This window comes from Nycticebus coucang, chromosome 18, assembly GCF_027406575.1.
Source record: "Nycticebus coucang isolate mNycCou1 chromosome 18, mNycCou1.pri, whole genome shotgun sequence".
NCBI lineage: Eukaryota > Metazoa > Chordata > Mammalia > Primates > Lorisidae > Nycticebus > Nycticebus coucang.
Window position 1 is genome coordinate 16,104,163 of NC_069797.1, and position 26,771 is coordinate 16,130,933.

Below are 26,771 nucleotides of genomic sequence, written 5' to 3' on the forward strand. Positions count from 1 at the left end.
AACACAGCAGATGGAAACCAAACAGCATAGAAAAAAAATACATATATAGGCATTTTTATATAGATACATGTACATTTTTGTATAAACATAAAAGACATAAGTAATAGAAGGAATTAACCAAAGCTAATATAGGTTCTTCAAAAAGACATAAAAGAGAAAAGCTCCTGAGACAATGAATCAAGAAAAACTGACAAGGGCGGTGCCTGTGGCTCAGTCAGTAAGGCGCAGGTCCCATATACCAAGGGTGGCGGGTTCAAACCTGGCCCCGGCTGAACTGCAACCAAAAGATAGCCAGGCGTTGTGGCAGGCGCCTGTGGTCCCAGCTACTCGGGAGGCTGAGGCAGAAGAATCGCTTAAGCCCAGGAGTTGGAGGTTGCTGTGAGCTGTGTGACGCCACGGCACTCTACTGAGGGCCATAAAGTGAGACTCTGTCTCTACAAAAAAAAAAAAGAAAAACTGACAAATGTTGTGAATGAAAATGGGGAGGATTTAACCTAATTCTTTGCACCGTCAATGAATCCCAAACAATTAAAAACAAAAAGAAAATGGAGAGGATTTGTGGTTTAAATTTCTAGGAACACATAAATCACTCTAACTGACTTGGGAAAGTGTTCAAAAGTAAGGATGTATTTAATCAGGATTTAAAATCTATGCTACACAATACCACCCTCCCCTAAGTTAATACAAAACAGCTGAGCAGGTGCAGGAGGCCCTGTGGACAAGCTGTACACCCAGGCAAGGAACGGGCGTTTCAATCTTGCCTACTCCAACTACTCCAAAGAACACCAGAGGCAAAATCCAATTCATGTCGACACTCTTGAAACCAGAATGAAATAAAGACTGCTCAAACAGACTGACCAGACAGCTCATTTTTCTAACAACTGTTTTTTTTTGTTTGTTTGTTTGTTTGCAGTTTTTGGCCAGGACTGGGTTTGAACCCGCCACCTCCAGCATATGGGGCCAGCGCCCTACTCCTTTGAGCCACAGGTGCCGCCCCTAACAACTGTTTTTTTAGCAGAGCACACTCACCCTGCAATAACAGATTAGATTCCCTGGGCCCTTTTAACCCAGATATGGCCACCACCTCTATTTTGGGCCAGTGAGATGCAGAAAAAAGTGCACACAACTCAATTTCTAGAAAGTCTTTTTCAATGGACTGGGTGGAGACACAGCCTTTTTAGAAAGGATGGTGGCCTGCAGGTCTTGAATCAGCAAGAGGGTTGGAGGTGGTGTGAAAGTGTGTGTCTCCAGTACCAGGCACAGCCTTCTCACCTTCTAGACTCCTCCATAAAATAAAAATTATTTGGTTTATAGCTTCACCATCTGGAATGTTCCTATTATATTCAACCCAATCTAATGCCAATGGATACAGCAGCTGCAGAGAGAGGCCACGATGAAAGGGCCAGCCTTACATGAGCAGGTTGTGTGATTGACAGGAAGGACATAGGAATGAAGACTATTACTTCTGATACTGATAAAGCTATCCAGAGTCGTATCACGTGGATGTCTAGAACCATAAACGTACACCTGAAAGAGACTCCATGGATCCTGTCATATCTAAACTTCCTGATGAAGTAAGCAGAAATGACGCCCCCAAAGTTGATACACTGATCAAAGACAAAGTGAGTGATACAATGTACTTCTTCCAATTTTCACACAGGCCCTAGACCACCTGTTATGTGCCTGGTGCTAAAGAAAGCGTTGATCTTTAACCAGATTTTCATTTATTTATTCACCAAATACTTACTGAACACCTTCTATATTCCAGGAACTGACACAGACCCTACAGGAACAGTGGTGAATGCAAAATCTCTGTCCCTCCTAAGCTCTTTGGCACCACTAATCCTGGTACTCTGTTGGGACCCAGAAAGATAAAGATCAGTCCTGGGGAGGCTGCAGTACTGGTGCCACTGGGGGTGGGAAAGGAGAGGAGACTCTTTCTGAAGCTCCTGGGCCCCCTCTCCACTCCTACCTATGTGACATGGAGGCCAGCAGAGAGGTGAATATCTCCAGAGCATGAGAAAGCCCCTGACATCCTCCCGACCCCTGTCCATGAACGTCAGGGCTTGGGGATTACCGAGTCTTACTCACTGTAGGCAAGGTTCCCTGAGGGCCAATGAAACCCTGCAAGGCAATTGCCACTTTTAAAAAATGGTGTTTTGTTCCTTCAAGTCCCATTAATATGGAGAAAGAAAATCAGATCCAGGTTAACAAGCCCAGCCAACGTTATGAACACAGGTGAAGAGTGTTAAGATGAAAATACTAGGCGTAGATTCACAGATGGCACAGTGTCAGGGTGGAAGAACAGACAGAGGGACACAGGGGCTGCTTAAATGTTGGGGTCATTCACCAAGAGCGCAAGAGACTCAGAAAAGCACCTTATCCAGAATATAAAAAGTTGACACCCACACACATATATCTCAGGGTGAGATTTCAGACACGTGTACCCTGAAAAGGACTCATTCTCATGAAAACATAAAAGAGCATTTTGAATGGTCTCTGTACCTCAAATCTAAATGCTAGAATCTAGTCAACATTTTGATAAACAACTTGTTGTATACAATTTTGTGACTAAGAAAAGCTGACTTGGCCCCAGGTCCTCATTAACCAGCTCTGCGTTGGATTGTGGTCAATTCCTTTCATCTGTCTCTCCCTTCACGAGTACTTGTCTACTAAACGGAGCTGGCTGGAAGATGCTGAGTTTCCTTGGAGCTAATAGCTCTAATATTTGACCATTTTTATTTAGACTTGAACAAGCCTCCAACAAGTCTTACCATGTCAGTGAAATTCAACTTTGGCAATATTTACCAACTTTTAATCTAGCAGGCAAAAGTGAATCCAGTGCCCTTGAATTGCAGCATAAGGAAAATCTGAATGCTCTTTTACAGGCTATTTTTTATGGTCTTGGAGAAAACGAACATTTCAATGACAAACAAACTGAATCATGCCAGAATCACTCATGCAAGCAAACACTCCCTGGACCACGTCATGCTCAGTCAACCAACGTTCAATGCAGCCTGAAAAAAGAAAGCAAAGAGTTATAAATGAGAAAAAGTCACATATCTTTTATGATATGTGCTACTATATGGGACCTCAAAGGAATTAATACCTTAGATGGCCAATAATCCAGGAATACTATTAAGCTTTATCAGAACCTATTAGGAACTAGGTTTGGGCAATACTTACTGATTAGCAAAAGCAGGATGTGGGGTCAGACACATCTAAAGTGAAATCACTAAAGCCAAATAACAACAAAGGACGAATATCAGAAGGAAAGACTAGGTTACTGACAAATGTCAGAAGCAGAGAGATCGGGTTCCAGGGAGCAACCACCATTCAAGCCAAAACAGAAAATCAGATTCAGGTTAACAAGCCCAGCCAACATTATGAACACAAGTGAAGAGTGTTAAGATGAAAATACTGGCGTAGATTCACAGATGGTACAGGGTCAAGCTGGAAGAACAGACAGAGGGACATAGGGGGCTGCTTAAATGTTGGGGTCATTCACCAAGAGCGCAAGAGACTCAGAAAAGTGCTTTATCCAGAATATAAAAAGTTGACACCCACACACATATATCTCAGGGTGAGATTTCAGACACATGTACCCTGGAAAGGACTCATTCTCATGAAAACATAAAAGAGCATTTTGAACAGTCCCTGCACCTCTAATCTAAATGTTAGAACCTAGTAAACATGTATTTTGTGTTCCTTCTTAGAATGTATGATACTGCCCAGGAAGAAACGGTCTCTGCACTCATGGAGCCTGCAATCAAGTAGAGATGGTGAAGCAACTCCGGCATCTGAGGGGCCAGAAGTGCCCTGGCATGGGGCTACACAAATGTAATCTGGTAAGCAATTTACTGAAGTGTCTTCTGACTAGAAAAACAGAATTGCAGGCTTTAGCATGAATTATAGGAAGAATACATTAGCAGGAATACTTGAAGGATACTCATGTTTCATACCAATCAAATTTAATAAAAATTGAGAAATGAGTGGGTTGATGCCGACATTGTGGTTTGGGGGCAGCACCCAGTGTTACCTTGCAGAAGTAACTAAATCATTTCAAATTCTGGACATTTATGCCCCAAGAGACAGTAAAGGAGATGCCAAGAAAGATGACAATTTGGAAAGGAAAAAAAAAGCACTTCTACCCTTTGATTCAAAATTATTAATATTATATTTAACAGAAAGGTTCCATGCTATATACTTCATCTGAGAAGGTGAACCAGAGTTCTCACATTTTCCATTTTATTCTTACCCAAAAAAGCAAATAACAAGAAGCAGGCTGATATTTGTCATTATCGAAGATCACATTCTAAGTGACACTTGTCTGGTTGGTTGAGCACCTCAATGCTATTCATAGCTATAGAACAGAGACATTTCTGCTATAATGCAGTATGTGTTTTCTGAAAAACCATACATTATGCAAAACTGCACACTAAAAATACCAGCACTCGTAGGGAAGACAGGGTTGGGGTAAGGATATACAATGTCGTCACCAGAAGGAGTAGCAATTCTAACAAAGACACAAGCATGGTACAAAACCATAATAAACCTAATTTACTTTTTTGAAAATACAGTTATTCTAGGTCTTTACATTTAACAACAACAAAAAAAAGTGACAGCAGCTTACAACAAGGTATAGGGGAGGACTGCCCCTGCCAATTCACAGAGTTAAAGGAAAAGGCACCGAGGTCTGAGAGACCTTTCTCCCTACATCCCTCCCAGCATCTTGACAAAGCATCCGAGACAAAGCATCTTGAACCATAGCTTATTTCTCCACACCTCATGAGGTCAGCTATATTCGTTTCTTTTGTGTTCAGCTCCCCGTTACTTGGTGAAACAAAATGCTCACACAAGGGGAAACTGTGTGGGAAATAATGCAACTTCTACTTGGTACTGATGCTACTCCCCTGTTTACCAATCATGTGTGCTCTAATTAGGGTAGCAAAGCACACTTTGTAGCACATTAGCCTGTACCTACTAATTACTTTAAAGAATGTTACCTATCAAATGAAGTAAATCAATTTATGCTATCTTTATGCTGAGCAAATGACAGGTAAAAAGGACCTCATTTCAGAACAGGTGGAAACACAGCGTGACCTGCTCCATCAACAACACTCTCTATATTGTGTTCTTAGTGGAACGACCTTAATAGCTTTAAAATGCCACCACAGAGCGTTCTCAGCTCTGCTCCAACACCATCAAAGGTTTCCCCTGTATGACAGATCATTTAAAACTATTTTGTAGCCTGAGTCAACAGTATAATTGATGTGCACTCAAAATTAAATTCAATTGTCCGGTTAAAGGAACTAAGTAAACAAATAATAAAACAGGCTCTCCAGTTGAAGTCATTGTCAACAGTCCATGGTCTTGTCTTTTCATTCATTGTACTTTAGTCTTTTTTACTCATATACAGGGTGGCCATAAAGTTCCTGTGCAAACTCCTATGAACTAGAGAACTATTTCACATGTATTTACCTCCACGAGTGGCCTCATGAGAGATATCCTGGCTTTTGAAGACATCTCAGGTTTTCAGGGCAACCAGATACACATCAAGGAAAATATCATTACTATTTTTTTTTCTACAGCTGGCTCAGACTCCAGTTTGCATCACCTGCCATTATTTCTTCTTAGATGTTTATCCAGTCTCAAATTGTAATGTTTTCATTACAAAATATTCTTCCATGGGGAACTGGTTAAATACATTATGACATATTTGTGGAATAAAATACCACACAATCATAAAAATGGATAGCATACCTGTATGGACTGATGAATAATAGAAGAAGTATAATACATACAGCATTAATCTATGTTTTTCAAAAAGGAATAGGATATGTACTTACAGAGACGCATGTGCACACACAGAGATGTGCAGACACGCACCCAGACATGTCCACCAAGTATCCACCATAACTGTTAAGGGGGGTTACCTCCAGGAAGGGGAGCCTGGGAGATTCAGGGTTAGGAAAATGCTTACATTTTTAATTTGCACTGTTAAAAAAAGCTACTATGTTTTTGAACTTGTTTCCCAATTTTCAAATACCTAATAAAAATTAATGATAGATATTTTCGCTAGATTTTAATTCTTATCTAACTACGGCAACAAAAATAAATAAGTGGGACCTAGTCAAATTAAAAAGCTTTTTCACAGCTAAGGACACAATCAACAAAGTAAACAGACAACTTTCGGAGTGGGAGAAGACATGTTACAAATGGGACAAAGGGCCAGTTACCAGAATCTACAAATAACTCAAGCAAATCAACAAGCAAAGAGCAAACCATCCTCAATCCACGGGCCAGTGACATGAACAGAACCTTTTCCCAAGAAGACAGAAGAATAGCCAACAAACATGAAAAAATACTCACCACCCCTAATCATCAGAGAAATACAGATCAAAACCACTTTGAGATATCACCTAATACCAGTGAGAACATCCCACACCACAAAAGTTCCAAAGTTGCAGATGCTGACAGTGGGTGCAAGAGAGGGGTACACATATGCACTGGTGTGAGACTGCAAAGTAGTACAGTTTTTTGAAAAGAAGTATGGAGAATCCTCAAGGAACAAAAAGTAGACCTCCCATTTGATCTCACAATCCCACCATTACTAGGTATTTACCCAGAAGAAAAAAAATAATTTTATCAGAAGGACATGTGCGCTAAAATATTTACAGCAGCCCAATACACAATGGCAAAGATGTGGAAACAATGCAAGTGGCCATGAACCACTGTGGTATGTGTATACTGTAGAATACTAAAAGGATGGAGACTTTGCATCTTTCTATTTACTTGGATGGTTTTAGAGAACATTCTCCTAAGTATCTCAAGAATGGAAAAACAAATATGCCATGGACTCAGCAGTAATCTGAAATTAACAGATTAACAACTACAGGCCCACACAAGAGAAAAACACAATTCAATTCAAGAATGGGTGGGGCGCCATTAAGTTCCAGGCTGCTGGGTACAGTGTAAGGGTATACGGCACACTTCCTGGGTGAAGGACTCAGCTGCAACTCAGACACTGGACTTTACATTACAAACACAAATAAGGTAAACTAATTGTATACAACCTCATATTAACCCATAATAAAAAAAGTATTGATGCCAACTATGGTGACATCATTTACTCTTCAGAAGTAAGGTGGCTAAGTCAAGGCCAAATGTTAAAAAAAATTATGATTTTGTGACAGTTTACCAAGTCATTTATGTTATGGTATCAAAAACCAAATTTATTCCAGAATTTGATGATGAAAACTAGCTTACAAACTTAGTATTTTTTGCAGATTTTGCCACTCTGAAACCCTTATCCATACAATGTTTCAAACCATAACAGTGTTCCAAATGAACTGAAATTAAGGCAAACAATTCAGGCAAACTCAAATTAAGGCAAAGAATTTTATGCATTTCAACACATTGGCTAAACACAGTCCTGTAAACAGCAAAAAATACGAAGCCTTGCTATTCAATTTGAGACAAGAATTTGAAAACAGATTTCAAGATTTCTAAGAAATCAATATTTGGGGGCATTTGCGACTCCATTTTCAGTTGACATAACATGTCACCTGCCAATTTTCTTTTTTTTAATTTTTTTGCTTTTTATACCACTTTATTCCAACCTGAGCACCTCAATATAAAACTAAGCACTGGTGAACCATTTTCCTTACTAAGTCTGCATTATTGTAAATGTATAAGTTCTCCTAGCAGTCCAATACTTAAATAAGTTAAATCATCTCTGACACATGGTAGATTTCATATAATGAAAATACCTAAAATAATTAGTGCAATATACTGAATTGATCGAAATAAAATGAACTTTGGAAAACAAGGCTGCAAGATTATTACTAACATATTGCAATACTTACGTTACAAATTACGGGTACATTGTTTATTATAGTTCTAACCATGTAAGAACTGAAGCCCCTTCTGTCCAAAGAGGGAAAGAATTAGCTGTTTTAGTAACTGTACATTTTGTACTTTTAAGGAACTCTTAAACATTACAGAAAAGTAATACATATATGGAGACTACAATACCCTATTTACAGTACAGCTGAAGATCGAATTTAAAATAATCAAGTTTGAATATACATAATTGTTAGTGCACTGACTATATGATGTCAAAAGGGAACAAACGCTCCCTCCCTGCCCACAAACAACAAAACCTACGTAATGGCCCGCAGTGATTACATAGAAATCACAGACACCTGGTTTGTTTCATTTTTGTTGAAGAGCTCACACATGTGAAGGGGAACACTATCCATTAAGATGCATTTATCAGTTTTCATATCTCTGAGACGGGGTTACATTTGACTTTTATGCCCCAGTTAAAAAAATAGTAAGACTGGCTATTATTTTAGATGCCCTAATGTTCATTTTTTCCCTCAGGAGATGGGGGACAGTTTTAGTGTGGTTAATTTAGTAAAATGTGGAATGTACACTTTAAATACCAGGAGAAATTATGATTTGCCTGAATGCTGTAGCTAAGCATAAATATCTTTAGAATCTTGTTCTAAAAAAATAAACTTTTAAAAATCCCAAATTAATAAGTTGCATATCTTTTTCATAGGTAACTACTGTACCAATGTGGAGAAACTGGCTGGTTAATCATTTGTCCATATCCCTAGTGATGAGGAATGGTTCCCCCAACTTTCCAATGAAACAAGTGTACACAGCGTTCTCATTGTCCCCTTCTATTGCTGAAATATTAGTCAGAGGGACACATGCATGTTATTAAAAATTAAGTTCAAAACACTTAAAATAATTCTGTATTAGAAACTTGACTCTATTGTAAGTCTCTTCTTTTTGGAAGTCATACTGGGCTGGTTAAATGCTCCAGTTTCACTGTTATTAACATTTAGAAAGCAAAAGAAAATTCCAGCTAGTTCAAACTGGAGATTTAGTTGCTAAAACACTGACTCCTGGTTGGTTGTGTGGGTTCTGTAAGATCTACTCCTCTTCCTCTGGCAGAATTCGCTCCTGGATTCTGTGGTTCATTCTTTGGCAACTTTTTAGCCATGAATATTTCGTTCACATTCATTGATGTTTTGACAGATGTCTCCATGAATAACGGACTGTTATCATCTGCATAGGATTGTGCTTCCTGGAAATCTACAGCTCTTTTATTTGCTAGGTCAGCCTTGTTTTCTGATAAAGCTATTACAATGTTAGGACTTGCTTGTCTCTGAAGCTCTTTCACCCAATTTTTTGCTCCTGCAAAGGACTCCTCATTTGTGATATCATATACAACTATGGCTGCTTGTGTTCCTTTGCAGTACATTGGTGCTAGGCTATGGTATCGTTCTTGACCAGCTGTATCCCATATTTCAAATTTTACTGTAGTATCATCAAGACACACAGTTTGGGTTAGAAAAGCAGCCCCAATAGTACTTTCTTAAAATTCATGAAATTGGCCTTTCACAAAATGAAGCACTAGCCTTGATTTACCAACAGCAGACTCTCCCAGAAGTACTAGTTTGAACTGGCACATTTTATGTCCAGTATTCGGTCCATTGGGTCTTGTTGCACCTCGATTAGCCATGTCCAGATTTGAAAGAAGTCCCTAATTTCAGATTCTTTTTTTTTTTTGTCTTTTTATTTTTATTATCATTCCCTGCAATTTCCTCAAATTTATTTTATTTTTTTTCCACTTTTTCTCATTTTTTATTTTTTAATATTTCTTTTTTTTTTATTATTGGGGATTCATTGAGGGTACAATACACCAGTTTACACTGATTGCAATTGTTATGTAAAGACCCTCTTGTAATCATGTCTTGCCCCCATAAAGTGTGACACACACCAAGGCCCCAACCCCTCCCTCCTTCCCACTATCTGCTTCCCCCCCCATAACCATAATTGTCATTAATTGTCCTCATATCAAAATTGAGTACATAGGATTCATGCTTCTCCATTCTTGTGATGCTTTACTAAGAACAATGTCTTCCACTTCCATCCAGGTTAATACGAAGGATGTAAAGTCTCCATTTTTTTTAATGGCTGAATAGTATTCCATGGTATACATATACCACAGCTTGTTAATCCATCTTTGTCTTTTTTGACTTTAGTTGCTTTAAATCCACATGTATCTAAAAATAAGATTGCAACTCCTCTTTTCTTCTGAATTCCATTTGACTGAAAAATTGTCTTCCAACCCTTGACTCGGGGCTTTAATTTGTCTTTTGAAGCCAGGTGTCTTTCTTGCAGACAGCAAATGGATGGCTTGTGTTTTTTAATCCAGTCAACGAATCTATGTCTCTTCAGTGGGGAATTCAAGCCATTAACATTTATTGAGATAATTGATAAGTGTGGTAGTATTCTATTCATCTTACTTGGTGAGAGTCCATTGCTTAGTTTTATCTTTTGCATCAGTGTGGGGGTTAGGTTGTGTCCTTTAATTTCTGAGTTCTTACTTTGCTGCTGATCCATTGTGGTGGTCAGTGTGCAGAACAGGTTGAAGTATTTCCTGTAGAGCTGGTCTTGTTGTGGCGAATTTCCTCAATGTTTGTATATCCGTAAATGATTTGATTTCTCCGTCAATTTTTAAGCTTAGCTTAGCAGGGTACAGAATTCTGGGCTGGAAATTGTTCTGTTTAAGTAGATTAAAGGTAGATGACCATTGTCTCCTTGCTTGGAAAGTTTCATTAGAGAAGTCTGCGGTCACTCTGATGGATTTGCCCCTGTAGGTCAACTGGCACTTACTCCTGGCAGCTTGCAGAATCGTTTCTTTTGTCTTGACTTTGGACAGGTTCATCACAATGTGTCTGGAGAAGCTCGTTTAGAGTTGACGCGACCTGGGGTCCGATATCCCTCTGAAAGCAGTGTGTCAGAATCTTTGGTGATATTTGGGAAATTTTCTTTTATAATATTCTCTAGTATGGCTTCCATTCCTCTGGGGCATTCTTCTTCCCCTTCTGGGAGTCCTATAACTCATATGTTGGAATGCTTCATAAAGTCCCATAATTCTGACAGTGAACGTTCTGCTTTCTCTCTCTTCTTTTCTGCCTCTTTTACTATCTGAGTTATCTCAAAAACTTTGTCTTCTACCTCTGAAATTCTTTCTTCTGCATGGTCTAACCTGTTGCTGATACTTTCCATTGCATCTTTACGTTCCCTAATTGACTGTTTCAGTTCCTTCAGCTCTGCTATATCCTTTTTATATTCTTCATATCGTTCATCTCTTATTTGATTCTGTTTTTGGATTTCCTTTTGGTTATTTTCCACTTTATTAGCAGTTTCCTTCATTGTTTCCATCATTTCTTTCATTGTTTTCAACATGTGTATTCTAAATTCCCTTTCTGTCATTCCTAACATTTCTTTATAGGTGGAATCCTCTGCAGTAGCTACCTCATGGTGCCTTGGCGGGGTTGTTCTGGACTTGTTCTTCATGTTGCCTGGAGTTTTCTGCTGATTCTTCCTCATGAGTGATTTCTTTTATTTGTTTCCTTGCCCTAATTTTCCTTTCACTTCCTCTTGCTCTTTAAGTTCTCCTGCCTGTGGACTAAGGGTTACAGGATCAGAAGGGTGAGAAGGTTGAAGAGCAAAAAAGGGATGAAAGGAAGGAGTACCGAGTGATAAGAAAAAAAAGGAAAAATAGAGAAAGGAGAGAGGGTGGGTAAAAGGAATATTGACAAAAAGAAGAGAGGCACAGAAAAAGGGAGACAGAGCAATATAAGTGTACAGTATGGTACTTTGATACAACCTTAAAAAAAAACCACCTTCTGGGGGTGCCCAGATGGGTGGTTCCCTTGAGGTCAGCAGCTCTTTGCTAACCTGATCAGACACAGTACCCCACCTCCACCAAGTAGAGAGGAAAGACAAAAATGCTATAAATCAAACCAAAACAAGCAAACAGAAAACTTTACGGGATAAAATTGGGTGAATAAACAAATATAGCGGTAGAAACACTAACAAAAATGAAGTTCTAATTATTAGAAAAGGCAGCAATGGGAAATTATTATTAAACTAGAAAAATTGAGAAAGAAAAAGGATCTGTATGGAAAAGGTTGAACTTCAAAAACAAAACAACATCAACAACATCAAAATAAACAAAAAAAAACAACCAAACCAAAAAAAAAAAAAAAAACACAACCAAAAACAAAGCAGTATGTATATGTTATTGAATATTGTCTGGGCAACACGTGGTCTTCTGGGGTATGAGATGTTAATCACAGTTCTGATACGACTGGAGGCTGCTAGTTTCTCAAACCCCAGCAGGTAGACACCTTAAATCTCTCTTCAGCCCACTTAAAAGGCACTTTGAACTTGTTCACTTGCTGAGCAGAAGCTTTCCCAGGGAAGTGCTTGTCGCTGGAATCACTGCTGAAGTGGCTATCCACTTACCCTGTGTGCCAAAACTGTTCTCCCTCTGCCCCCGAGGGTTAGGGCTGCAAGGCGGCTCAGACCCCGCCCTTAGGCTACTTGGTCCCTGGGTTATCAGCTCCCACCCAATTCTAGCTCTGCGACCCTGAGGGCAGGGCTTGCTGGGGCAGATCACTCACAATGGCTGCCTGTGTCCCAGAGCCAAACTCTATTAGCTCCATCTGGCTCAGCGGCCCAGACTGGGGCCCTAGACAAAGGCCAAAGTTCTCCACACTCACGCTCAGGCTCTCCCCAAGGCAGTTCAGCTGAGTGCCAAGTCCAAAGACACCAAAACAGTTCACAGGTAAGGCCTTTCTGGTTTGCAGTCTCGCTGCTACTGAACTCACAGTTGTGGGCGGGTTTAGACGGATTGAACACACGCGACCACTTGCCGGTTTTCCACTGTTTTAGTCCTCCTCTTGGGGTCCAGACGTCTCTCGCTGACTCCCTGTATCCTCTCAGGGGTGATGATAGGCAGATCCCACCAGCCAGAGATGCCTGGAGTCCTATCTCCCCAGACTCACGGTGCCCAGATGCAAGGAAGCTGTTACTCGGCTGCCATTTTGCTCCGCCTCCCAGAAGTCCCTAATTTCAGATTCTTAAATAATCTTCCAGGATGCTAGGGGTCAATTTTTTTCTTTCTGGAGGTAAGGAAATCTGAGGTTGCAGCAAACTGAGCTGCGGAGCTGAAGCTTGCTGACAGCAAGGCCCAATGTGGGGACCTGGAGTCAATCTGTTGCGGTGGCAACAGAGGCGTCTCCTCCTCGTGCCGCTCCCCTCACCTACCTGCCAATTTTCAAATGGAATGCACAGAGCTGCAATCTGACATTCAACTTAAAAAAAATGGGTCTCTACTGTACTTTTATTGGTCCTACCTTCCCAGGGTCAAATATCAGTTGCATCACAATCATGCTTTATTCATGTCATCACTTTTGGGCAACACCTAATTTTGTGAGCAACTATTTTCAAGAATGAAGCACATTAAGAGTAAAATTAGAAGCAAAATATTTCATGAACACCTTGATAACTCACTAAGAATTCCAACTATTTTCATCAATCAGATATTGATGCATTAGTTTCTCAAGTACAATGTCAACTACCCTGCTAGATTTATGTTGCTCACTTTTACTTTTATAATAAAAAAAAAAAAAGAAGCCTTTTCTCTGATGCTGCTGCCATGAAAGTCAAGCTGTGTCATTTCACAGGTATAAGATCTACCCGACTTGGAAGAAGTCACACCAGGACGGATGGCGAGGTTATCCAGTTTCTGAAGGCAAAACGTGAGTTGGCATTCCTTTCCAAGAGGAATGCTCGGCAGATAAACTAGACTGAACCTTACAGAAGACAACACAAGAAAGGACAGTGGGAGGACATTCCAAGGAAAAGAGCTGGCCAGGCAGTCGATTCCAGAGGCCCATCCCTGGTGCATCGCTTGCTGAGGTGATGGCCATGCAAAATCATCAGAAACCAGAAGTTAGAAAAGCTCAAGAAAAACAAGCCACCTGGGCTGCAAAGGAAGCAAAAAAGGCCAATAAGGTATCGAAAAGGACTGCAGTGGCTGCTGCTGAGGCTCCCACAGAGGCAGCTCCTGAGCAAAAGACTGTGAAGCCTGTGAAGGTTTCTGCTCCCTGCCTTGGGGGAAAATGCTATGTTGGCAGATCACATTTTTTAAATAAAGACCCAACTGAAAAAAAAAAAGCCAAAGATGTTTGTTATTTAGATATGTACATTTGTTTTTTGTTTTGTTTTGTTTTGTTTTGTTTTAGAGACAAGAGTTTCACTTTATCGCCCTCAGTAGAGTGCTATGGCATCACACAGCTCACAGCAACCTCCAGCTTCTGGGCTTAGGCGATTCTCTTCCCTCAGCCTCCCAAGTAGCTGGGACTACAGGCGCCCGCCACAACACCCAGCTATTTTATGTTGCAGTTTGGCCAGGGCTGGGTTTGAGCCCACCACCCTTGGTATATGGGGCCAGCGCCCTACTCACTGAGCCACAGGTGCCACCCCCATTTTCTATATTTGTGATCACACACCTGGGCTCTACTCAATGATTTTAAAAGACTATTTGAAATGGCCCTTAAATAATTAAGACTGTATGAAGTCATTTTTGTTTATCTGTGGTGACAGATAACACAAAAATTGGACATGGAATTTTTTTTTTTTCTCATTAGCTTTTGCTACAGTTTCTGTATTTAATGTGTGTTCTAAGACAACTCCTCTTCTTCCAGCATGGCCCAGAGAAGCCAAAAGATTAAATACCACTGAAGTAAACCCTGGGGACTGGCAGACAAGGATTTAAAGGCAGCTATTATAACTATGGCCAAAGACATACTAATAAAAGAAAACAATGGTTGTAATGAATGAACAGATAGCAAACCTTAGCAGAGAAGAAGAGCTATGGCAGATACCACAGGTCTGAAGAGAAAGGTTAAGTCCAGAGTCAATTAAGGCCACAGGTGCAGACAGGTACCTGAGATGGGGTCGGGGCAGGGGCCAGCACAGAGAAAATAAGGGAAAGAAAGATTAGAATTGGAAAGACGTTGGAAGACCTCAAGGCCAGCCAAATCCCAGCAAAATTTCCCTTAAGCTGTGCAACAACAGGGCACAAGGGACACTCATGTATTTTCTGCCATGGACAGAGCAATTAGATAAAGATTCCACCAAAGGCGGCTGCTGAAAATGTGCAGGCTGGGATCAGAGGAGAGGCACATGGATGGATAAACAGAGAATTACCCCCTCCCAACTTTAGCATTAAGAACTGCTGCTCCAGCAAAGCCTGTAGTTGGGAGAAGGTACTGCCCTTCTGTCTCTAGGGGGGACAGGAGGGAACAGAAATATGGGTGATCTGAGTGATGGCATGTGTTATCTGGAGTGTTTAATGGGCTACATCCACACACCACATCTGGCTTCACTGTCACCATCACTTGCTAAGAGTTTAATATACATTAACTTATACTTCCTTTACACTGGGACAATTATTTTTCTAAACCTGTTCTAAGGTCTTTACCTGCTCTTCCACCCTCAAGATTGGACATTCACAGTTTAGTCAACATCACATACTACACACATTGGCTAGACCAGTGGCTCTCAGAGAGTGTGGTCCCCAACCTGCAGCACCAGTAGCACCTAGAAATTTGTTAGGTAGGAAATTTGTTGGGCTCCACTCCCGACCCACAAACTCTGGGTTCAGCCCAAGACTCCATGTTCTAACAGGTCCTCCAGGTGACAGGAGAACCCCAACTTCCCATCTGCATCCCCAACCTGGAACCCCAGCTTCCCATCTGCATCCCCAACCTGGAACCCCAGCTTCCCATCTGCATTCCCAACCCGGAACCCCAGCTTCCCATCTGCGTCCCCAACCCGGAACCCCAGCTTCCCATCTGCGTCCCCAACCTGGAACCCCAGCTTCCCATCTGTGCCCCTAACCTGGAACCCCAGCTTCCCATCTGCGTCCCCAGCCTGGAACCCCAGCTTCCCATCTGCGTCCCCAACCTGGAACCCCAGCTTCCCATCTGCATCCCCAACTGGAACCCCAGCTTCCCACCTGTGTCCCCAACCTGGAACCCCAGCTTCCCATCTATGCCCCTAACCTGGAACCACAGCTTCCCATCTGTGCCCCTAACCTGGAACCCCAGCTTCCCATCTGCGTCCCCAACCTGGAACCCCAGCTTCCCACCTGCATCCCCAACCTGGAACCCCAGCTTCCCATCTGCGCTCCTAACCTGGAACCCCAGCTTCCCATCTGCGTCCCCAACCTGGAACCCCAGCTTCCCATCTGCATCCCCAACCTGGAAGCCCTGCTTCCCATCTGCGTCCCCAACCTGGAACCCCAGCTTCCCAACTGCGTCCCCAACCTGGACAAGCATCAATGTGTAAATCACCTGGGAAGATTTTTAAAACGCCAGCAACCAGGGGTTCTAAATCATAGACCAATGGCATCCAGCCTTGGAGGGCGGCATCCAGGCATAGATGTGGCAGCTCCCTGCGAGGTGATTCTCCTGTTCAGCTGAAACTCAGTGCCATGGCTACAGAACACCGCTGTCCCTATTCTCCTCACTCCCCAAACTGATTAGGCCATTTCAAGCTGCCTTAGATCTATACAGACTATTCCCCCTACTGCAAAGCTCTTTCTAAACATGTTTGCAAACTTAACAAACATGTTAAGTGTTTGCAAAACCCAAATAATTTTGTAAAATTCTTTTACACAGGCCTCCTAAATCATATGAACTTCCCATATGGAAAACACAAATATGCCTCCAGTATCTCCATGTCAAAAATGAAGAAACTGCATCTCAGAGAGGTTCACAGCACACCCAAGATCACACTTTAGCTGGGCAGTGGAAGAAGTGAGAGCAGAGCCCAAGTGTGTCCCTCCAAAGACACACACTGAAGAAGAATCCAAGATCACCAGGTGGCTACTTATCCCCTGTCCCAGCTCTGGGACCTCACTGAGGAGGGGACTTTCTCTACAATATGTGTCACTGAGCTGAGAACCTACAAACAGGCTGCTGTTGGCCCCGCACGTGCCTCTGTGCAAAGTGAAAGAGAAGCCCCTTCCTCAAGTACAACTATTTTAAAGTTGTCACATTTTCGCACGCTGTGAAGAGTTCTACCTGGAGGGGCTTTCTGGAACTCGGAAGCACCACCCATGTCACCCTCACCTGTTTACATGTCCGTCAGGCACCACAGAAAGCACATGCATGCCATCTGTTACCATATACACAGGAAGGGAACCAGGTCAGGGTCAGCATCCTGAGGGAGTAGGAACAGACCTCCAGGGACTCCTGATTCACATCAGGCCATGGCACTCCCACCCCACACACAAAGGGGAGGGTGTGACCACACCATGGGCATCAGTGGGATTCATGTAGACAGGGCTCTCTCCTGCAGCCTCAAGACTTGGCCAGGAAAGCCAGAATTTACTTTCAGGTTAATGTATATCTGGGACTGAATCCCCACCCTTCCATGTGGCAACTTGAGCAGGGGAAAACCGCAGTCCCTATTATAGTCACACTGAGTGGGACCTATCATCTGCTCCCACAAGGAGCAGAATCTCTCCCCTATCTCTGCTGCCCACGTGAATCACCCAATACCTCTCCTCACTCACCCCCCTTGGCGATCCCAGGTGTGTTCCTACTCTCACAGAAGAAGGAGAGATGAACTGGGATATAAGCTGCACCCCAAGAAATTGGGGGACAAAAGCCACTAAAAGACTTCTTAGATGAGGAGCGTGGCCAACTAGCAACAAACATCAGTGGCCACTCTGACCCTAGGTCAGCCCTGAGATCTAAAAGGCACCATGTTATTCATTCATTGTGTGCAGAACCTGCCATCCCTTCCAAATCTAAGATCCAGTCTAACCAACACATGGCAGAGCCTCTGTGACAAAGCTAAGAACAGAGTCCCAGGGGCTTTTTGCCCACAGTAAGCTGCCTAACCACAGGATGCTCCCAGACAAAAGCAGTGGGGGTTGTTTGCATCAGGGTGCACTAGAAGACAGCTTATTAAGACAAGACCAATATAGTAGATACTGGAGATTTAGAATGAAATACAGGAGGCCCTCCACAGATGATCCCCTCCCTACACTGACTGCCTTCCTGATCTTCACAAACCAGATACGTACCACATGTACATATCAGTAGAGTAGGCCCAGTTCCTTATGTTGACCACCTCTGTCCATTGCAGTTTGTTGTAGTCCCTTGTGTGGTCAACTGGCAGAGGTTCCACTGTGGGTTTATTATGTTTATTATTAAACTTTCTGATAAAAACAACAATAAAAACTGCTAAAAATCTAAGCCATAAAAGAAATAAGTTTTGGCTGGGTGCAATGGTTTATGCCAGTAATCCTAGCAATCTGGAGGCCAAGGTGGGAGGATTGCCTGAGCTGAGGAGTTTGCCCGAGCAAGAGCAAGACCCTGTATCTACTAAAATTAGAAAAACTAGCCAGGCATGGTGGCAGGTGCCTGAAGTCCCAGTTGTTTGGGAGGCAGAGGCAGGAGGATCACCTGAGCTGAGAAGTCAGAGGTTGCAGTAAGCTATGATGATGTCGCTGTACCATACCTGGGGTGATAAAGCAAGACTCTAAAAAAAAAAAAAAAAAAAAAAAAATTTAAAACAAAAAAACAGAAGAAGAAAGAAATCAAGTTTTAATAAACACATCCACAGCAAATGACAAAAAGGCAAAATATATGCTGGTGTTTCACTGAAGAGCAAGGAAGGGTGGGGGATGTCTAAGAGCTGGAGTGGGGTGTATCTGCAGTTTCTCTAATTAGAGAGCAAATATATTTGAGGGTGAATGGGGGTTGTTATTTCTTCCCCCCTTTGGCTTAATATTTGGGTCACAGGACATAATATTTACCTGTGGGTATCAGGGCTAGACCCGTGTTAATTCTGGGCCAATGTCTAAACAGTATTTGAAAATACACTAATCCTCAAGAATTAAGAGCAAGATGGCGGCCGAGTAACAGCTTCCTTGCATGTGGGCACCGTAAGGCTGGGGAGATAGGACTCCAGGCATCTCTGGCTGGTGGGATCTGCCTTTCATCACCCCTGTGAGGATACAGGGAGTCAGCAAGAGACTTCTGGACCCCAAGAGGAGGACTAAAACAGTGGAAAACCGGCAAGTGGTCGCGTGTGTTCAATCAGTCTAAACCCACCCGCAACTGCACGAGAACTTAAAGAGCAAAGGAAGTGAAAGGAAAATTAGGGCAAGGAAACAGATAAAAGAAATCATTCATGAGGAAGAATCAGCAGAAAACTCCAGGCAACATGAAGAACCAGTCCAGAACAACCCTGCCAAGAGAACATGAGGTAGCTACTACAGAGGATTCCACCTATAAAGAAATGTTAGGAATGACAGAGAGGGAATTTAGAATACACATAATGAAAACAATGAAAGAAATAATGGAAACAATGAAGGAATCTGCTAATGAAGTAGAAAATAACCAAAAGGAAATCCAAAAACAGAATCAAATAAGAGATGAATGATATGAAGAATATAAAAAAGATATAGCAGAGCTGAAGGAACTGAAACAGTCAATTAGGGAACTTAAAGATTCAATGGAAAGTATCAGCAACAGGTTAGACCATGCAGAAGAAAGAATTTCAGAGGTAGAAGACAAAGTACTTGAGATAACTCAGATAGTAAAAGAGGCAGAAAAGAAAAGAGAGAAAGCAGAACGTTCACTGTCAGAATTATGGGACTTTATGAAGTGTTCCAACATACGAGTTATAGGAATCCCAGAAGGGGAAGAAGAATGCCCCAGAGGAATGGAAGCCATCCTAGAGAATATTATAAAAGAAAATTTCCCAAACATCACCAAAGATTCTGACACACTGCTTTCAGAGGGATACGGGACCCCGGGTCACCTCAACTCTAAACGAGCTTCTCCAAGACACATTGTGATAAACCTGTCCAAAGTCAAGACAAAAGAAAAGATTCTGCAACTTGCCAGGAGTAAGCGCCAGTTGTCCTACAGGGGCAAATCCATCAGAGTGACCACAGACTTCTCTAATGAAACTTTCCAAGCAAGAAGACAATGGTCATCTACCTTAAATCCACTTAAACAGAACAATTTCCAGCCCAGAATTCTGTACCCTGCTAAGCTAAGCTTCAAAATTGACAGAGAAATCAAATCATTTACGGATATACAAACATTGAGGAAATTCGCCACAACAAGACCAGCTCTACAGGAAATACTTCAACCTGTTCTGCACACTGACCACCACAATGGATCAGCAGCAAAGTAAGACCTCAGAAATTAAAGGACACAACCTAACCTCCACACTGATGCAAAAGATAAAACTAAGCAATGGACTCTCACCAAATAAGATTAATAGAATACTACCACACTTATCTCAATAAATGCTAATGTCTTGAATTCCCCACTGAAGAGACATACATTGGCTGACTGGATTAAAAAACACAAGCCATCCATTTGCTGTCTGCAAGAAACACACCTGCCTTCAAAAGACAAATTAAAGCTCTGAGTCAAGGGTTAGAAGACAATTTTACAGTCAAATGGAATTCAGAAGAAAAGAGGAGTTGCAATCTTATTTTCAAATACATGTGGATTTAAAGCAACTAAAGTCAAAAAAGACAAAGATGGTCACTTTATATTAGTCAAGGGAAAAACAAACAAGAAGACGTTTCAATTCTAAATATTTATGCACCCAATTTAAATGCTCCCAGATGCTTGTAACAGACTTTACTCAGCCTGAGCAATATGCTATCAGATAATACCATCATAACAGGGGACTTTAACACTCCTCTTACAGACCTGAACAGATCCCCTAAACAGAAATTAAACAAAGATATGAGATTTAAATGAGACCCTAGAACGACTGTGCTTGATAGACGCATATAGAACACTCCATCCTAAAGATAAAGAATGTACATTCTTCTCATCACCACATGGAACATTCTCCAAAATTGATCATATCCTGGAACACAAAACAAATATCAACAGAATCAAAAGAATTGAAATTTTACCTTGTATCTTCTCAGACCATAAGGCACAAAAGGTGGAACTCAACTCTAACAAAAACGCTCAACCACACACAAAGGCTTGGAAATTAAACAATCTTCTGTTGAATAACAGATGGGTGCAGGAAGAAGTAAAACAGGAAAGCATTAACTTCCTTGAGCATAACAACAATGAAGACACAAGCTACCAAAACCTGTGGGATACTGCAAAAGCAGTTTTGAGAGGAAAATTCATCGCTTTAGATGCCTACATTCGAAAAACAGAAAGAGAGCACATCAACAATCTCACAAGCCATCTTATGGAATTGGAAAAAGAAGAACAATCTAAGCCTAAACTCAGTAGAAGAAAAGAAATATCCAAAATCAAATCAGAGATCAATGAAATTGAAAACAAAAGAATCATTCAGAAAATTAATGAAACAAGGAGTTGGTTTTTTGAAACAATAAATAAAACAGATAAACCATTAGCCAGAGTAACAAGAAATAGAAAAGTAAAATCTCTAGTAACCTCAATCAGAAATGATAAAGGGGAAATAACAACTGATCCCACAAAGATATAAGAGATCATCTCTGAATACTACCAGAAACTCGATGCCAAGAAATTTGACAATATGAAGGAAACGGATCAATATTTGGAATCACACCCTCTCCCTAGACTCAGCCAGGAAGAAATAGAGCTCATGAACAGACCAATTTCAAGCACTGAGATCAAAGAAACAATGAAAAATCTTCCAACCAAAAAATGCCCTGGTCCAGATGGCTTCACACCAGAATTCTATCAAACCTTCAAGGAAGAGCTTATTCCTGTACTGCAGAAATTATTCCAAAAAATGGAGGAAGAAGGAATCTTCCCCAACACATTCTATGAAGCAAACATCACCCTGATACCAAAACCAGGAAAAGACCCAAACAAAAAGGAGAATTTCAGACCAATCTCACTCATGAATATAGATGCAAAAATTCTCAACAAAATCCTAGCCAATAGATTACAGCTTATCATCAAAAAAGTCATTCATCATGATCGAGTAGGTATCATCCCAGGGATGGAAGGCTGGTTTAACATACGCAAGTCCATAAACGTTATCCACCATAAAAATAAAGATCACATGATCCTCTCAATAGATGCAGAAAAAGCATTTGATAAAATCCAGCATCCTTTTCTAATTAGAACACTGAAGAGTATAGGCATAAGTGGCACATTTCTAAAACTGATTGAAGCTATCTATGACAAACCCACAGCCAATGTTTTACTGAATGGAGTAAAACTGAAAGCTTTTCCTCTTAGAACTGGAACCAGACAAGGTTGTCCTCTGTCACCTTTACTATTCAACATAGTGCTGGAAGTTCTAGCCAATACAATTAGGCAAGACAAGGAAATAAAGGGAATCCAAATGGGAGCAGAGGAGGTCAAACTCTCCCTCTTTGCTGACGACATGATCTTATACTTAGAGAACCCCAAAGACTCAACCACAAGACTCCTAGAAGTCATCAAAAAATACAGTAATGTTTCAAGATATAAAATCAATGTCCACAAGTCAGTAGCCTTTGTATACACCAATAACAGTCAAGATGAGAAGCTAATTAAGGACACAACTCCCTTCACCATAGTTTCAAAGAAAATGAAATACGTAGGAATATACCTTACAAAGGAGGTGAAGGACCTCTATAAAGAAAATTATGAAATCCTCAGAAAGGAAATAGCAGAGGATATTAACAAATGGAAGAACATACCATGCTCATGGATGGGAACAATCAACATTGTTAAAATGTCTATACTTCCCAAAGCAATCTACCTATTCAGTGCCATTCCTATCAAAATACCAACATCGTACTTTCAAAACTTGGAAAAAATGATTCTGAGTTTTGTATGGAACCGGAAAAAACCCTGTATAGCTAAGGCAGTTCTTCGTATTAAAAATAAAGCTGGGGGCATCAGCATACCAGATTTTAGTCTGTACTACAAAGCCATAGTGCTCAAGACAGCATGGTACTGGCCCAAAAATAGAGACATAGACACTTGGAATCGAATTGAAAACCAAGAAATGAAACAAACATCTTACAACCACTTAATCTTCGATAAACCAAACAAGAACATACCTTGGGGGAAATACACCCTATTCAATAAATGGTGTTGGGAGAACTGGATGTCTACATGTAAAAGACTGAAACTGGACCCATACCTTTCCTCACTCAAAAAAATTGATTCGAAATGGATAAAGGACTTAAATTTAAGGCATGAAACAATAAAAATCCTCCAAGAAAGCATAGGAAAAACACTGGAAGATATTGGCCTGGGGGAAGACTTCATGAAGAAGACTGCCAGGGCAATTACAACAACAACAGAAATAAACAAATGGGACTTCATTAAACTGAAAAGCTTCTGTACAGCTAAGGAGACAATAACCAAAGCAAAGAGACAACCTACACAATGGGAAAGGATATTTGCATATTTTCAATTAGACGAAAGCTTGATAACTATGATCTATAGAGAACTCAAATTAATCCACATGAAAAATGCCAACAATCCCATATATCAATGGGGAAGAGACATGAATAGAACCTTCTCTAAAGATGACAGACGAATGGCTAAAAAACACACGAAAAAATGTTCATCATCTCTATATATTAGAGAAATGCAAATCAAAACAACCCTGAGATATCATCTAACCCCCAGTGAGAATGGCCCACATCACAAAATCTCAAAACTGCAGATGCTGGCGTGGATGTGGAGAGAAGGGAACACTTTTACACTGCTGGTGGGACTGCAAACTAGTACAACCTTTCTGGAAGGAAGTATGGAGAAACCTCAAAGCACTCAAGCTAGACCTCCTAATTAATCCTGCAATCCCATTACTGGGCATCTACCCAGAAGGAGAAAAACCCTTTTATCATAAGGACACTTGTACTAGACTGTTTATTGCAGCTCAATTTACAATTGCCAAAATGTGGAAACAGCCTAAATGCCCACCAACCCAGGAATGGATTAACAAGCTGTGGTATATGTATACCATGGAATACTATTCAGCCATTAAAAAAAATGGAGACTTTACATCCTTCGTATTAACCTGGATGGAAGTGGAAGACATTGTTCTTAGTAAAGCATCACAAGAATGGAGAAGCATTAATCCTATGTACTCAATTTTGATATGAGGACAATTAATGACAATTAAGGTTATGGTTGGGGAGGAAAAGCAGAAAGAGGGACGGAGGGAGGGGGTGGGGCCTTGGTGTGTGTCACACTTTATGAGGGCAAGACATGATTGCAAGAGGGACTTTACCTAATAATTGCAATCAGTGTAACCTGGCTTATTGTACCCTCAATGAATCCTCAACAATAAATAAATAAATAAATAAATAAAATAAATAAAATGAATTTAAAAAAAAGAAAGAAAATACACTAACCTGCATGAAGATAACACATAATTTGGAAAGAAGAGCCAAGAAGAAAGGAAAAATGAGTATCCTTCCAACTGAAAGTATTGAATTCCTCATTGTAATGACAACAATAAAAGCACTTGAAGCCTAAGGTCCTTGGTGAGATACCTCTGCTAAATCTTTGCAGGTTTCCACTCATCCATTCTGGAAACCTGCAAAGTACAGTTTAATCTAGCCAAGAATCTACAAATAATCCCCAACAAGTTCATACAGGTAAACAAAAAAAGGTATCTCAGACCAAGTCTCATCAGTAAAAGAACATACTAAGTTATGGTACCTTGTTTTCACAGTAATTCAAGGAAAGACAACTTTAAACAAGATGGATCTCACTTCTTCAATGAACCTCACAGGATGCGATAAAGGACCTGGAGGATGAGAGGCGGAGCAAGATGGCGGCCGAGTAACAGCTTCCTTGCATCTGGGCACCGTGAGTCTGGGGAGATAGGACTCCAGGCATCTCTGGCTGGTGGGATCTACCTATCATCATCCTATGAGGATACAGGGAGTCAGCGAGAGACTTCTGGACCCCAAGAGGAGGACTAAAACAGTGGAAAACCGGCAAGTGGTCGCGTGTGTTCAATCCGTCTAAACCCGCCCACAACTGTAAGTTCAGTAGCAGCGAGACTGCAAACCAGAAAGGCCTTACCTGTGAACTGTTTTGATGTCCTTGGACTTGCCACTGAGTTGAACTGCCTTCGGGAAGGCCTGAGCGGGAGTGCGGAGAACTTTGGCCGTTGTCTAGGGCCCCAGTCTGAGCCGCTGAGCCAGACGGAGCTAATAGTGTTTGGTGGTGGGTCACACGGAACCATTGGCAGTGATCTGCCCCAGCAAGCTCCACCCTCAGGGTCGCAGAGCTAGAAACGGGTGGGAGCTGGTAACCCAGCAACCAAGTACCCTAAGGGTGGGGTCTGAGCCGCCTTGCAGCCATAACCCTCAGGGGCAGAGTCAGACCGGTTTTGGCACACTGGGTAAGTGGATAGCCACTTCAGCATTGATTCCAGCGAGAAAGCTGGGAAAGCTTCTGGTCAGCAACTTTACAAGTTCAAAGTGCCTTTAAGTGGGCTGAAGAGAGATTTAGGGTGTCTACCTGCTGGGGTTTGAGAAATCAGCAGCCTCCAGTCGTATCAGAACTGTGACTAACATCTCATACCACAGAAGACCACGTGTTGTCCAGACAATATTCAATAACATATACAAACTGCTTTGTTTTTGGTTGTGTATTTTTTTCTTTTTTTTTCTTGTTTTGTTGGGTTTTTTTGTTTATTTTGACGTTGTTGATATTCTCTTGTTTTTTAATTTCAATCTTTTCCATACAGATCCCTTTTTCTTTCTCAATTTTTCTAGTTTAATTATAATTTCCCATTGCTGCCTTTTTTAATAACTAGAATTTCATTTTTGCTAGTGTTTCTACCGCTATCATTTGGTTTTTCACCCAATTTTATCCCCGTAAAGTTTTCTGTTTGCTTGTTTTGGTTTGATTTATAGCATTTTTGTCTTTCCTCTCTACTTGGTGGAGGTGGGGTACTGTGTCTGATCAGGTTAGCAAAGAGCTGCTGACCTCAAGGGAACCACCCATCTGGGCACCCCCAGAAGGTGGGGTATCTTAAGGTTCTGTCAAAGTACCCTACTGTACAGCTATATTGCCCTGTCTCCCTCTTCCTGTGCCTCTCTTCTTTTTGTCAATATTCCTTATACCCACCCCCTCTCCTTTCTCTATCTTTCTTTTTTTTCTTATCACTCGGTCCTCCTTTCTTTCATCCCTTTTTTGCTCTTCAACCTTCTCACACTTCTGGTGCTGTAACCCTTAGTCCACAGGCACAAGAACTTAAACAGCAAGAGGAAGTGAAAGGAAAATTAGGGCAAGGAAACAAATAAAAGAAATCACTCATGAGGAAGAATCAGCAGAAAACTCCAGGCAACATGAAGAACCAGTCTAGAACAACCCCGCCAAGGGACCATGAGGTAGCTACTGCAGAGGATTCCACCGGTAAAGAAATGTTAGGAATGACAGAAAGGGAATTTAGAATACACATGTTGAAAACAATGAAAGAAATGATGGAAACAATGAAGGAAATTGCTAATAAAGTGGAAAATAACCAAAAGAAAATCCAAAAACAGAATCAAATAAGAGATGAATGATATGAAGAATATAAAAAGGATAGAGCTGAAGGAACTGAAACAGTCAATTAGGGAACTTAAAGATTCAATGGAAAGTATCAGCAACAGGTTAGACCATGTAGAAGAAAGAATTTCAGAGGTAGAAGACAAAGTTCTTGAGATAACTCAGACAGTAAAAGAGGCAGAAAAGAAGAGAGAGAAAGCAGAACGTTCACTGTCAGAATTATGGGACTTTATGAAGCGTTCCCACATACGAGTTACAGGAATTCCAGAAGGGGAAGAAGAATGCCCCAGAGGAATGGAAGCCATCCTAGCGATTATTATGAAAGAAAATTTCCCAAACATCACCAAAGATTCTGACACACTGCTTTCAGAG

General features: G+C 41.2%; 1 protein-coding gene and 1 pseudogene across 5 annotated transcripts in view; both read right to left on the reverse strand.

Annotated features, from left to right (window-relative positions):
- Positions 1–26,771, reverse strand: part of ARHGAP44 (Rho GTPase activating protein 44) — a 189,314-nt gene that overhangs the window by 115,029 nt on the left and 47,514 nt on the right. The gene's annotated exons all lie outside the window — the stretch shown is intronic.
- On the reverse strand, positions 8,740–9,603 carry LOC128569685 (ras-related protein Rab-5A-like; annotated as a pseudogene).